The following is a 13,977-nucleotide window of genomic DNA, read 5'->3' as shown; positions in this document are numbered from 1 at the left end:
TGATACATACCACCCTCTGCGCTCACCAAAACAACGATGCATACCACCCTCTGCGCTCACCAAAACAACGATACATACCACCCTCTGCGCTCACCAAAACAACGATACATACCACCCACTGCGCTCACCAAAACAACGATACATACCACCCTCTGCGCTCACCAAAACAACGATACATACCACCCTCTGCGCTCACCAAAACAACGATACATACCACCCTCTGCGCTCACCAAAACAACGATACATACCACCCTCTGCGCTCACCAAAACAACGATACATACCACCCTCTGCGCTCACCAAAACAACGATACATACCACCCTCTGCGCTCACCAAAACAACGATACATACCACCCTCTGCGCTCACCAAAACAACGATACATACCACCCTCTGCGCTCACCAAAACAACGATACATACCACCCTCTGCGCTCACCAAAACAACGATGGGACACCACTGGACTCAAACTCACCACACTCAGAGCCAGAGCACGCTGCTTTAGACAGCTGCATCACAGCAGTCCACAATGCTCTTGTAAGCACGGAGAGACACTATATAAATGGAGACAGAGCATTTTAAAAAATGCTTTAGTTTTATGCTTTCCCCAAACCATAGCCCTAAACTTAACCACTCTGAATGCAAACCAGTTGTTTATATTTAAACCCTGTAACCACATGGAATTAATGGGTCAAAATCAAAAATCGACGTTAATCCAATTACGTCAAATCCCGAAGTGAAACTATGAGATCAGGTTGCAGCGGGATATAGATAGGGAGGGTTGAGGGTGAGGGAAAGAGAGCGAGGTGATGAAGATAGATGGACTGAAATAGGGAGCGTGTGTGTGTGTGTGTGTGTGAGAGAGAGAGAGAGAGAGAGAGAGAGAGAGAGAGAGAGAGAGAGAGAGAGAGAGAGAGAGAGAGAGAGAGAGAGAGAGAGAGAGAGAGAGAGAGAGAGAGAGAGAGAGAGAGAGAGAGAGAGAGAGAGAGAGAGAGAGAGAGAGAGAGAGAGAGAGAGAGAGAGAGAGAGAGAGAGAGAGAGAGAGAGGCTGTTGACATTGACTTGTCCTAACACTTCACCAGTCATGTGAAAGATGCTCCTGCAGGAGGGAAAGAGAGGAGGGGTTACAGAGCAGACTCACAGCTACAAATACACTGTCATTCTGTGTGTGTTCGTAACGGTATGTATATACTTAGGCTACTTATTTGAGTGCATCTGATCTACCTTTCTGAAAATACAGGCCGAGGTCTTTGCCCTGTGACCTATGGTCAGTAACTCCATTCTGGGCAGGAGGACAGGCAGGCGTGAAGCCGGGTCTCTGCCCCTGTCTGGGGCCCCAGAGGTCTTGTGCCAAGCTGTAGGCAGCTCTGCTCCATCCCTGGTTCTGGGCAGCCCCAGAGGCACAGCTTCTGGGATCAGCGATGGCACACGTGTCACTTCCACATGTCACTGTGTGTCTCTCTGTCCATCCACCCGTCTGTTCCTCAGTTTGACTTATCTCTTATTCTCTGGTGATGGGGAACAGGGAATACATCTCTTGGTTGGAAAATCAGAAATGTCCCCCCAGGTGTGTGTGTGTATGTGTTAATGTGTGGTAGTGAGGGAGGAACCAGGTGAGGGAGGGGGATAGAGAGATGAAGTGCTTTGATGATGTTGATGTGTCTTCTATCTCACAGTTGGTATGAATGATTTCTGTGTGATTGGACCGTATCTGAAACACCAGGGGTTCTTTATTCTACTTTCACACTTATGTATTTATCAATCTATCTCCTCTTTCAGCCAGAGCCCATCTATGTCTATTTACCGGCATTGCACAGCGCTTTTTTCTTGATTAGGCTGTTAAAATCAGTGGATGGACGTGTCCTTTTATTCTGAATAGAGTGTACGGAATGATTGATATCGGAGTGTACGGAATGATTGATATCCATAATTGTGAGGCTTTATACCAGAGAGAGAACAATGTTACAGATAAATGGCTTTTAATAGTGCTAACTTGTTGAGAATAGAGTGCTCTCTGAAAAGACTAAATATGATTTGTTTGGTTTCTCAGAGCAATTGAGCAATAATTGAAATACTGGCGCTGGCCGAGAACGAAATAAACAAAGTTGACATAAGAATTCTGAAATAATTAACGCTAGATATGAATTCCGGATTTTGGGATCCGTGCTGCAATATTTATTTTCTATCTGCGTTAGTTCCACTAGTTATGCTGGTGTTTTTAGTTTTGTTGTGAAATTATTCACACAATAGCGGTTAGCATTTGTATTACCGTGCTCTAGTGTTTCCTTCCATCGTTCATTCAGTATGTCCATTAAACAGACAAAAACGGACTTCAAAGGTAAAGTGGGCATTGAATTAAATCCCCAATCAATGTGAAAAACATTGAACTAGCCTCAAACGTTTCAGATTGAGTGGGCCTGCTGTGAAAATGCTAACTGCTATGCCGCAGTTCTCCCCGTGGTTGGCAACACAGCCGTAGCAGCGCTATGTCCATTATGCCCTGCTTCCCAAAGACATGTCCTTTCTTCGGGTTTGTCCCTCAGATTAGTGTCAGCTCAATGAAGAATACACAAAGAGAAAGACAAGAAAAGAAAACACTTTTATAACTCATAGCAAAAAGAATGACTTGAGTTAAGGGCTAACGGCTATATTGTACAGTCCTTACATTGCATCCTCTTGTATTCCTTGCTTCCCTAAATAGTTCTTTTTTTTAACAGAATAATGTCCAGTTGTCATTTTTTTATAACAAATGATATAAATAAAAAAATTGCGTAATAATGTCCTGCCTTTTAACCTATCACCTCAACACTGCAGGGTGGGGCTATTTTCAGTCCGGCCATTACTTTGAATCCAACCTGTGTTTAAACCTTTAAACCTGAAATGGGTCCTTTCAAGGCAAGACCATGTTTCGTATAAGGAGACGTGAGAGAGGTTGAGATGTTACAATCAAATGATGTCATGACCACTGCACCACGCTCACATGCACTAGCTCTCCACCACGCCGCCATGGCAACCAGAAACACATGGCATGCTTCCTTTGGTTTTGGTGCAAGGCAGTACCACCCTCCCACCGGCTTCCACTTCACTCCACCCAACCCCAACCAGGGAGGGAGTAGGGATATTGAGCTGTGGACGTCTATCTACTGCACTTGTTAACCGCCCGGCAACCGGCCATGCACTCAGTCTGAGGTGAGGTATCAGAGGAGGGCAACGAGGGCAAAGCTTGTTAAAAGTTCATCCCTTATGCTTGGCTTGTAACAGGTTGTGTGTCTGGGTGTAGGTCTGTCTCAACAGGGTTTTTAGTTTCATGAGATTCAGTCAAATGTTTTTCAAATCAGGAAAAGACACACGGGTATGTGGACTCAGAGGTGGGGCTCAGTGGCAAAGCCGAACGGCAGTTGCAACATAACGGTTTCAACTCTAACTTGACCCTTATTAAAATGATGTGACTCTGCCCCTGAGCTTGTTTGTCTGATTTTTACAGTTAAAAAGAAGAGGTCTCTATTAAATATTTGTGGGCTTTAGACACTGAGTGTAAAAAACATTAGGAATACTTTCCTAATATTTAGTTGCACCCCCTTTTGCCCTCAGAACAGCCTCCTGTTTGGGCATGGACTCTACAAGGTGTTGAAAGCGTTCCACAGGGATGTTGGCCCACGTTGACCCCAATGCTTCCCACAGTTGTGTCAAGTTGGCTGAATGTCCTTTGGGTGGTGGACCATTCTTTATACACACGGCTGAGCGTGTAAAAGCCAGCAGTGTTGCAGTTCTTGACACACTCAAACCGGTGCGCCTGGCACCTACTACCATACCCTATTAAATTACACTTAAAGCCTTTGTGTTGCCCATTCACCCTTTGAATTTTTTTATTTTACCTTTATTTAACGAGGCAAGTCAGTTAAGAACAAATTCTTATTAACAATGACGGCCTACCCCGGTCAAACCTGGATGACGCTGGGCCAATTGTGCGCCGCCCTAAGGGACCCCCAAACACGGTCGGATGTGATGCAGCCAGGATTCGAACCAGGTACTGTAGTGACGCCTCTTGCACCGATAACCCCAATGGCACACATACACAATCCATATCTCAAGGCTTAAACATCCTTCTTTAACCTGTCTCCTCTCCTTCATCTACACTGATTGAAGTGGATTTAACAAGTGACATCAATAAGGGATCCTACATTTCACCTGGTCAGTCTATGTCATGGAAAGAGCAGGTGATCATAATGTTTTATACACTTAGTGTATGTCAAAGGCTGTAAAATATGTGCATATTTTCAGTTTCAGTCAACTGTTTGACCCAGACATGACCTCCTGACATTTGACTATTAACATTGGTATCAAAGCCAAAGCAAAAGAACATGTGCAACTATGGGCTGCATCTGCATGTTGGCAGGAATAGAAAAACAGTCAGATTAGAGTCATTATTTTTTACTTTCTAGTGGGGTGGCTGACTGCAATATATGTTCAAATGTTATGCTCTGTTTGTCCTCAGTTTCATCTTGTAATATTGCTGGAAAAAGTACACAATCGGTTATTACTGTACCTGGCACCAAAATGGTACAGTACTGCTTGTTTGACGGAATTCCAAATCATTTTACCATGCCATCTCTAAGCAGGCCTAATTATGGCAACCTACTTTTACAAATATGTGACCGTAAAATTAAACAACAAAATGATGCATTTCTTAACATGTCATAACAACTGATGTAGGCTGCAAGCTGCTCTGTGCTAAACAAATAACCCTACGCCTATACACCATCCTCTCCAAATCGAAGCCCTTAAATCCATTATCTGAGTGTGCAGCCTAATCAGTACCAACGCAGACATCTTCATCTGCTTCGACATCCGTCGAGGAGTCATTTATCACACCGCGACGCAACTCATGGATGCCCCTTAAATTATTATCATATAGTGCTAGATATACATACTGATTGGACGCAGCAGGGGGAATACTGGGTCTTTACATCGACTGACTGCGAGAAGGGGGAGACGCTCCATCGCGCGCAGGACAACAATATCTATCTAGACCCGGAGACCTCTCCGTTCTTTTGAAAATACAAAATAGCCACCTTGCGTGTACCGTTGGCGGTCGGAAGAGTGTGAGAGAGTGCCTTTCTTTTGCTCGTTTTGTTTACGTCAAGGGGACTTAAGTTTACGGAGGCAGTGGTTCTCTCGGCGCAAATAGGCTACGACAATCGTAACTCGATCTCCCCACGTTTTGTGTCGTCTGTGGTTGGTAGGGTCCTCAGTAGTTACACATGTGTGGTTGTCACTGCTGGACGGTGTCATGCTCGAATCCTCTGCTTCTTGCACTGCGCTGTCCTCTTCTGTTGAGTGATCAGACAGTCTTCACTGTTGTTCCCGGGCAGTGAATACCTGTCAACACCCCGTCGGCGACATTGGTATGTTTTATATTTCCATTGAGCTACGGGACTATCCTATCGTTTTGAAATAGCTGGAGTGAGAGTTGTGTTTGCCAGAACCTTTGTTTTACCACCGACTATTCCATTCAGAAAACAGCGACGAATTGCCTAGAAGTTGGAGCATCGTTTGGTGAAGTTTTGACCCACCGGTACTGAACAACAATGGGATTCTAATCGGACAAATCCACGCCAGGTAGGGCCCTAAACTGTACTGTCCTGTTGTAATTGATTTATTTTAATATTTTCCAAATGATAAACACATTTATTAGCCGGGTATTGGTATGGCTGGTGTTTACTTCCTGTGAGAGTTGTTGATAAATTACGCGCGGTTCGTGTTTTACACGCGCTTGACATGAGAGGTGACATAGAAAAAAACCCATTTAATATTTTGAGGCGTCTATGTCTGTTGTGTGTTGTGAAACTTCTGAACTACTTTTAACATGATAAACTGGCGTATGTGCATGTTATTTGATTACGCATTGTTGGACACATTAAAATAGTTAACCTGGTATCTGCACACGTGCTTAAAATAAGCAACAATTTATATATATATATATATAAATTGCCATTTGATTGCGTACAGCTGAAGGCCTACAGTACTTTTATGTTGTAATTTAATCCATCCACACAACTATATGTCAGTTATTTAAATTGAAAAAATTCAGTTATCTGACATTGTTGCTATTTCGCAAATTTGGGAGACATTTCTGCCTATTATGAGTGCCATTGTTGTTGCTCATGTAGATGTATTTAGTCCTTTAATTGTTCTGCCAGTGTTCGTTTGTATCAGGTGCTCTTTGGCGACACGGGCACAGGTCGATAGTCAGACAAATGCATAAAATGGAGAAAACAATTATACATCGTTGTCTTCCTTCTCTACAAAGGCGACAAATACATGATATGTTGCTCCACTGTGTTATTAATACGCTGTATCATTACGGTTTATCTAGGACCTTTCACAACACATGACAGAACGCTGTAAAGCTTTCACTTTGTCATCATTTCTGGGCATACGGTGCTGGTTATCAATAACGTGTATTGGTTTATTATAAGGGACTGGCTTCGTCCCCTCACCGGGTCCTTAAAGCTGTAGCCTGACAGATGTATCCCCATGTAAGTAGTCTTAGGGCTTTGTTCAATGTGTATCGCTGAAGCGTTACAGATTGCAGATATACATATACATATCATTCACATTGAGCCAACATATGCCGCGTTTACCGTGAATGCAGTCTATGCTACCGCGGGAACTTTGCCTTTCATTTTCAATTGCGCTATAAAGCGGCTCTTCAGCGTTACGGGTTGAATATAGACCCTAGTCTTTATCCAACGGGGATGCCAACAATGCGATATAATAGAATACGCTACCGGTATACCAAAATATTTGAAAAGCTTCCAGGTCACATACATTTTAAAAAGGACTATGAATCATGTCGTTGTCCCTTAGATAGATATGGTGCAGAGTGTGTAGTGTGTGATTTGGCTCACTTCTTTACCCCGTGCCCTTCTTTCCCCCGGAGGCACTGAGCCTGGAGGTCCCTTTAGCCTACAGCAGAAATAAAATGTTCCGTAATTCGTTCATTTTAATGTAACCCCCAGGTTAGGCTATTTTAAGATATGGGGTGAAACATTGTTTAAGGGTTTATATTGGTTAAAGAAACAGCAGGCCTGTAACAATTATTTATTAGACAGTCAATAGATACTTTATTGAACATCAGAAACACCAGTTTAAATGTGTAATGCTATGAAACATTTTGTAGTTATTTCAGTACATAGGGACTGTTTTCAGTTTTTCTTAAAGGTCAGCACAACCACTTTACAGTTGTAGATTATTTCATTGAAAAGGTGCATACGGTTATGTTGCATCTTGTTCTCAGAATCAGCACACCACCGTTAGTCAGTAGCATTATTTATTTATTTATTTATTATTGATTGTATGTTTGTTTACTCTCTGTGTTGTTGTATGTATCGAACTGCTTTGCTTTATCTTGGCCAGGTCGCAGTTGTAAATGAGCACTTGTTCTCAAATGGCCTTCCTGGCTAAATAAAGGTGAAATATTTTGTATTATTTTTTAAAGTAGAAATAGAGGGACACACACACTAGTATCTTTAATGAAAACATTACATATAATTCAACATAACATCATTCCTTTTTTCTAAACATTGTAAAATTAGATTGCGCTCTTGTAAAAAAATGTTTTATTTATTTTTATAATCCATTTATAGTGGTTGACTCCAGTAGGTTCAGACCAGTGCCCTCTAAACAGCCTGGACATGGTGCAGACAGCCAGTGTAGGTAAAACAAAGAGCCGAGGTATCTTCATGTTCTGTAATTGCGTCTGAAAAATGAGACTGAAGATAGAGGCCTGACGAAAGATTCCTGGATCCTCCTAAATAGGCTTTTGTTTAAACAGGGACTGGGTCTTATGGAGTTGAACCAGGCTATAATGTGGCACTGCACAGAGAGATTTGATACACAGTTAAACTATTATAGTTCACTCTTGTGTGTTTCTCAGAGAGAGAAAGAGGCCAGATATTTGTTCTGCTCTGTTCAAGCTGTCTCTCATTTTTACTCAAGTATTGTACATCTTTTATGGTATTTTTACTATATTTTCTCAAATGATTGTGCTCACTTTCATTGTGCGAGGAAGTTTTATGTTCTTTTTGATAGCTTAACTTTGGTTTGTAGCCAGCCGGTCTTCTGAGCAGGCACAGGGAGCCAGCCGGTCTTCTGAGCAGGCACAGGGAGCCTGCCGGTCTTCTGAGCAGGCACAGGGAGCCTGCCGGTCTTCTGAGCAGGCACAGGGAGCCTGCCGGTCTTCTGAGCAGGCACAGGGAGCCAGCCGGTCTTCTGAGCAGGCACAGGGAGCCTGCCGGTCTTCTGAGCAGGCACAGGGAGCCAGCCGGTCTTCTGAGCAGGCACAGGGAGCCAGCCGGTCTTCTGAGCAGGCACAGGGAGCCAGCCGGTCTTCTGAGCAGGCACAGGGAGCCAGCCGGTCTTCTGAGCAGGCACAGGGAGCCAGCCGGTCTTCTGAGCAGGCACAGGGAGCCAGCCGGTCTTCTGAGCAGGCACAGGGAGCCTGCCGGTCTTCTGAGCAGGCACAGGGAGCCTGCCGGTCTTCTGAGCAGGCACAGGGAGCCTGCCGGTCTTCTGAGCAGGCACAGGGAGCCTGCCGGTCTTCTGAGCAGGCACAGGGAGCCAGCCGGTCTTCTGAGCAGGCACAGGGAGCCAGCCCGGCCTACCCTGCAAAGGGGAACTGTATGATTAGGCTAGGTAATCAATAACCACAATGAAAGATATTTAATTGCCTTTTAGTGAGGAAATTGCTGCATTTAAATTCCCGCCCTAAACAATAACTTTTAAGACCAATATTTTGAAGGTAATAAGCAAACACCAAAAGTTAGTTTGAAAAATGAAAAATACATTTCTATTATTTAGGTCTAGATGTGAGGATCAGAACATGATGTATTTGACACACCTTCTTTGCAGAAGGTTTTATCTTTATGAAACGCCCCTGGTAGGCCTAAATCAGACAAAGGTTTCTACCCGGGAAACAAATGCTTCCCGGGTGGGTGGAGGGTGATGGAGAGGGATGATGTGGGAATGGAGCAGAGTAAGGTTGAGTGAGACGGGATGGAGCGGGTGAGGTGGAGTGAGACGGGATGGAGCGGGTGAGGTGGAGTGAGACGGGATGGAGCGGGTGAGGTGGAGTGAGACGGGATGGAGCGGGTGAGGTGGAGTGAGACGGGATGGAGCGGGTGAGGTGGAGTGAGACGGGATGGAGCGGGTGAGGTGGAGTGAGACGGGATGGAGCGGGTGAGGTGGAGTGAGATGGAGCGGGATGGAGACGGGGAGCGGGTGAGGTGGGAGTGGAGCGGGTGGGTGAGACTGGATGGAGCGGGTGAGGTGGAGTGAGACGGGATGGAGCGGGTGAGGTGGGTGTGAGAGACGGGATGGAGCGGGTGAGGTGGAGTGAGACGGGATGGAGCGGGGTGAGGTGGGGTGAGACGGGATGGAGCGGGTGAGGTGGAGTGAGACGGGATGGAGCGGGTGAGGTGGAGTGAGACTGGATGGAGCGGGGTGAAGTTGGGTGAGACTGGATGGAGCGGGGTGAAGTGGAGCGGGTGGGTGAGACGGGATGGAGCGGGTGAGGTGGAGTGAGACCGGATGGAGCGGGTGAGGTGGAGTCAGACAGGATGGAGCGGGTGAGGTGGGTGGAGTGAGACGGGATGGAGCAGGTGAGGTGGAGTGAGACTGGCGCGGGGTGATGGGTGAGACGGGATGGAGCGGGTGAGGTGGGGTGAGACTGGAGCGGGTGAGGTGGAGTGAGACTGGTGGAGGTGGGGGTGAGACTGGATGGAGCGGGGTGATGGAGACGGGATGGAGCGGGTGAGGTGGAGTGAGACCGGATGGAGCGGGTGAGGTGGAGTGACAGGATGGAGCGGGTGAGGTGGAAGGGATGGAGCGGGTGAGATGGGATGAGACTGGATGGAGCGTGAGGTGGGGTGAGACTGGATGGAGCGGGTGAGGTGGGGTGAGACGGGATGGAGCGGGGTGAGGTGGAGTGAGACGGGATGGAGCAGGGTGAGGTGGAGTGAGAAGGGATGGAGCGGGTGAGATGGGATGGAGCGGGTGAGGTGGGGTGAGACTGGATGGAGCGGGTGAGTTGGGGTGAGACTGGATGGAGCGGGTGAGGTGGAGTGAGACGGGATGGAGCAGGGTGAGGTGGAGTGAGAAGGGATGGAGCGGGTGAGATGGGATGGAGCGGGTGAGGTGGGGTGAGACTGGATGGAGCGGGTGAGTTGGGGTGAGACGGGATGGAGCGGGGTGAGGTGGAGTGAGACGGGATGGAACAGGGTGAGGTGGAGTGAGAAGGGATGGTGCGGGGTGAGGTGGAGTGAGACGGGATGGTGCGGGGTGAGGTGGAGTGAGACTGGATGGAGCGGGTGAGGTGGGGTGAGACGGGGTGGAGCGGGTGAGGTGGGGTGAGACGGGATGGAGCGGGGTGAGGTGGAGTGGAGCGGGTCAAATTCATTTGAAGCGCAGTCGTAATCAATTTCTGACATAGTTCGGTGCACTAGGGGACGTCGATCTCCCATGTCCAAAAAAATCTGATTTTATTACTTCACAATAACTCTCAGATGATTGATGGGATCACTTTGGAGATCTGAGGTTTCATTTGTTACTCATACGTAGCCAGTGATTTTTTAAAAACCTCATGGCGGGGCCTTTGGTGGCGGTTGTGCAGGGTACTTTGGATGGAGAGAAGGCATCATTTGTTACTATAATGATGTTAATAAAGTCCCGTTTGGCCGTCGTGATCCTCACTCGAAATCCATGCCCAGGTGTGACCGGTTGAAAGACGGTTGCCACTTGTCATTCTGATCGCATCAACAGTGTGTGTTCTTATTCAGGAGTCGCCGTTACTTCCCTGTGTGCACCAGATGGTTTATTCTGTGTAAATATAGCCTCTAATTCATTTTTCAGTGACATATTGAAGTGTTAATTCTGTCAAATGTGCCTTTGCTTCATTAATACTATCAGATCAATGCCGTTTGAACAGAAGACCCAGTACTTCACCTCAGAGGCTTGCCAAACGATAGGGCAAGAGAGATACGTCGAGGCCTGTTGAAGAGAATGCCTCCTCTCCTTAGACAGGCGGTGGCAGTGGTAAAGCAAACATGAAAACTGAAGCGAGGCCAAGGTAGAGCGCCAGATGTATAGAAGAGAAGGGAGTAAGGGAATAGCCACCAAGGGCATGCACAAGGCTGATTCACCAGCAGCTTGTTAAGTGTGGTGTGTGAGCAGTGCAGCAGAGGAGAGGAGCGGCGGCACCGAGCGCCACACTCTGCCTGGAATAGCGTGTTTCATTGGAGCAGGGCTCATTGCAGCCCAGCCATGCTGAAACGGTGGAGGGTCGGGGGTGAGGAGGAGGAGGAGGGGAGGGAGGGAGGGAGGAGGAGATGGGGTTAGAGGAGAGGCTCCCTTCCGCCACGGGCAAGCAGTGCACAGTGCACACCAGCCCCAGCCAAGCTCCCGAGCAGCTCCCAGCTCACTGAGTTGAGTGCACTTGTGGCATGGTGGGACGAGGAAAGGGAAAGGGAGGACAGCTCCTCTGTCTGTCTGGGACTTTGTCAATCACAACATATCACAGGGAGAGATTGGAGAGGGGAAAGGTGAATGTTTGTGATTTATTTCATACACACACACACTTCCTCCCCCCACACACATAAAAACTCCCCGACACATCCCCGCCTGCCGTCCCCCCACCCCCCCTACCTCCCACTCTTCGAGGGAGGCGATTTGTTATGATAGCAGCATGTGAACCTTAATGAAAGGCAGCTGTGTGTGGGGATGTTATTCTGGCCCAGTGAACCCCACACACACACACACACACCCCAATACACCTGCTAAAACACTTAGGCTGTATTGATGCATTTATGTATTGTTCTGTTGCGAGTCCGATGGCGATGGCTGCTGATGCAATGAACAGCACTGCAGAGAGTCGGCGTATTATTAGAATGGAAACCTCTCTGTGTGTCTCTGTAATGATGCACACACACACACACACACACACACACACACACACACACACACACACACACACACACACACACACACACACACACACACACACTAACATGCACACACTCACGCACACACACACACACACACACACACACACACACACACACACACACACACACACACACACACACACACACACACACACACACACACACACACACACACACACACACACACACACACACACACACACACACACACACACACACACACACACACACCCAGACCCTTTGTATGTTTTCGATTTTATTTTCCCTTTTTAAGAACATGTTCTCCCTCTCCACCTCTCTTTATAGAATGTGAAGGTGCAGAGTACTTCAAAGGGATTAACACACACACACACACATGAATACAAACACACATACACATACACACACACACTATTTAAGCTTAGAGTGGTTTTATTGGCTCTATCTTTTTTCCCCGTGTCGAACTCCAACCACCTTCAGATTTATTTTGCCCTTCCTAACATCAGCCAATTGTCTTTCCCCATGAACCTCACTAAAATATTAATGGACTCCTCCCTTTCCAGGCACTACAGGCTATGATGGCATTATGTCAGAGTCTAAAAGGATGATGGATTGCTTTGTTGTTGTTGCCATCTCTGGTACATGTAGGCTCACTGTAAACACACGTTGTTTCACAATATCTAAATATGTAGGATCATTTTTGGGGGCTCTGGTACATGTAGGCTCACTGTAAACACACGTTGTTTCACAATATCTAAATATGTAGGCTCACTGTAAACTGGTTGTTTCACTATGGATTTATGTGGTTGGTTGGACAATTCTAGTTTGACAAGAACTTTTATGTGTAAAATATGGTTCAAAATACGTTTCTTCCAGATGTTTGCCGAATCTCTTGTGTTAGTTGGAACCATATGGTTTGATGTGAAATGAACATGTGGTCTGAACTGACAATGAATAGAGATCTGGAGGTGTGAATGTGTGTTTGGTGCGAAAACAAAAATAAAATAGTACTCTTTCCGTTGGCTGGATAATACTCAATCCCGCTCACTCTGTCCCTGAATTTGATGGTGTTTGGAACACAACATCCTGGTTCTCCCTTGCAGAATGCCTGCTTTGGTGCTTACTAACAAAGTGTTGCAAAATGCTATTTTCAGGTAACAACCCGCTTAAAAATATTTAAAAACCCAATATCAAAAATCACTTTTTCAATACAAACTAATTGATGAAAAATCTGAAACCGAATATTCGACATGCGATACAGCTCTTAAGACACTACTTATTGACATATTATGTCAGTGGACCATCCATGTACCTACAGCCAATGGCCATATTGACACACGTTATAGGAACGCTCAACTGGAGTTGAGACATTGACCCTCGGCAGTGAGCGGTCTCTGCCAGTTACTTGCTTTGATGGGGATGTAATGAAGTGTGTGTGTGTGTGTGTGCGTGTGTGTGTGTCTGGACGCCAGTGGGGGCAGGATGGGGCTGCCCCGAATCTGATCCCTGGATCATTTGTCCTGAACCTTCCCCGTTTTCCTTCCTCCACACAAGTCACGTTTCACCTCCGGCTCTCCACACATCTCACCTCCTGCTCTCCACATCTCACCTCCTGCTCTCCACACGTCTCACCTCCTGCTCTCCACACGTCTCACCTCCGGCTCTCCACACGTCTCACCTCCGGCTCTCCACACATCTCACCTCCGGCTCTCCACACGTCTCACCTCCGGCTCTCCACACGTCTCACCTCCGGCTCTCCACACATCTCACCTCCTGCTCTCCACACGTCTCACCTCCTGCTCTCCACACATCTCACCTCCTGCTCTCCACACGTCTCACCTCCGGCTCTCCACACGTCTCACCTCCGGCTCTCCACACATCTCACCTCCGGCTCTCCACACGTCTCACCTCCGGCTCTCCACACGTCTCACCTCCGGCTCTCCACACGTCTCACCTCCGGCTCTCCACACGTCTCACCTCCGGCTCTCCACACGTCTCAC

The 13,977-nt window shown here is 47.0% G+C and overlaps 1 protein-coding gene across 12 annotated transcripts in view; it reads left to right on the top strand.

The window, feature by feature from the left end:
* Window positions 1–4,862: 4,862 nt before the first annotated feature.
* The window catches only part of LOC118361866 (teneurin-3), a 510,845-nt gene continuing 501,730 nt past the window's right edge, over window positions 4,863–13,977 (top strand). For 3 of the 12 annotated variants that reach the window (XM_052486681.1, XM_052486678.1, XM_052486675.1), the window contains exons 1-2: window positions 4,863–5,401; window positions 5,513–5,615. The gene's annotated coding sequence lies outside the window, so the exon portion shown is untranslated. Of the gene's footprint in view, window positions 5,616–13,977 lie in introns of all 12 variants that reach the window. The other 9 variants (XM_052486683.1, XM_052486679.1, XM_052486677.1 and 6 more) reach the window with 4 other exon arrangements.

This window comes from Oncorhynchus keta, chromosome 29, assembly GCF_023373465.1.
Source record: "Oncorhynchus keta strain PuntledgeMale-10-30-2019 chromosome 29, Oket_V2, whole genome shotgun sequence".
Lineage (NCBI taxonomy): Eukaryota > Metazoa > Chordata > Actinopteri > Salmoniformes > Salmonidae > Oncorhynchus > Oncorhynchus keta.
This window is presented reverse-complemented; position numbering and strand designations above follow the sequence as displayed.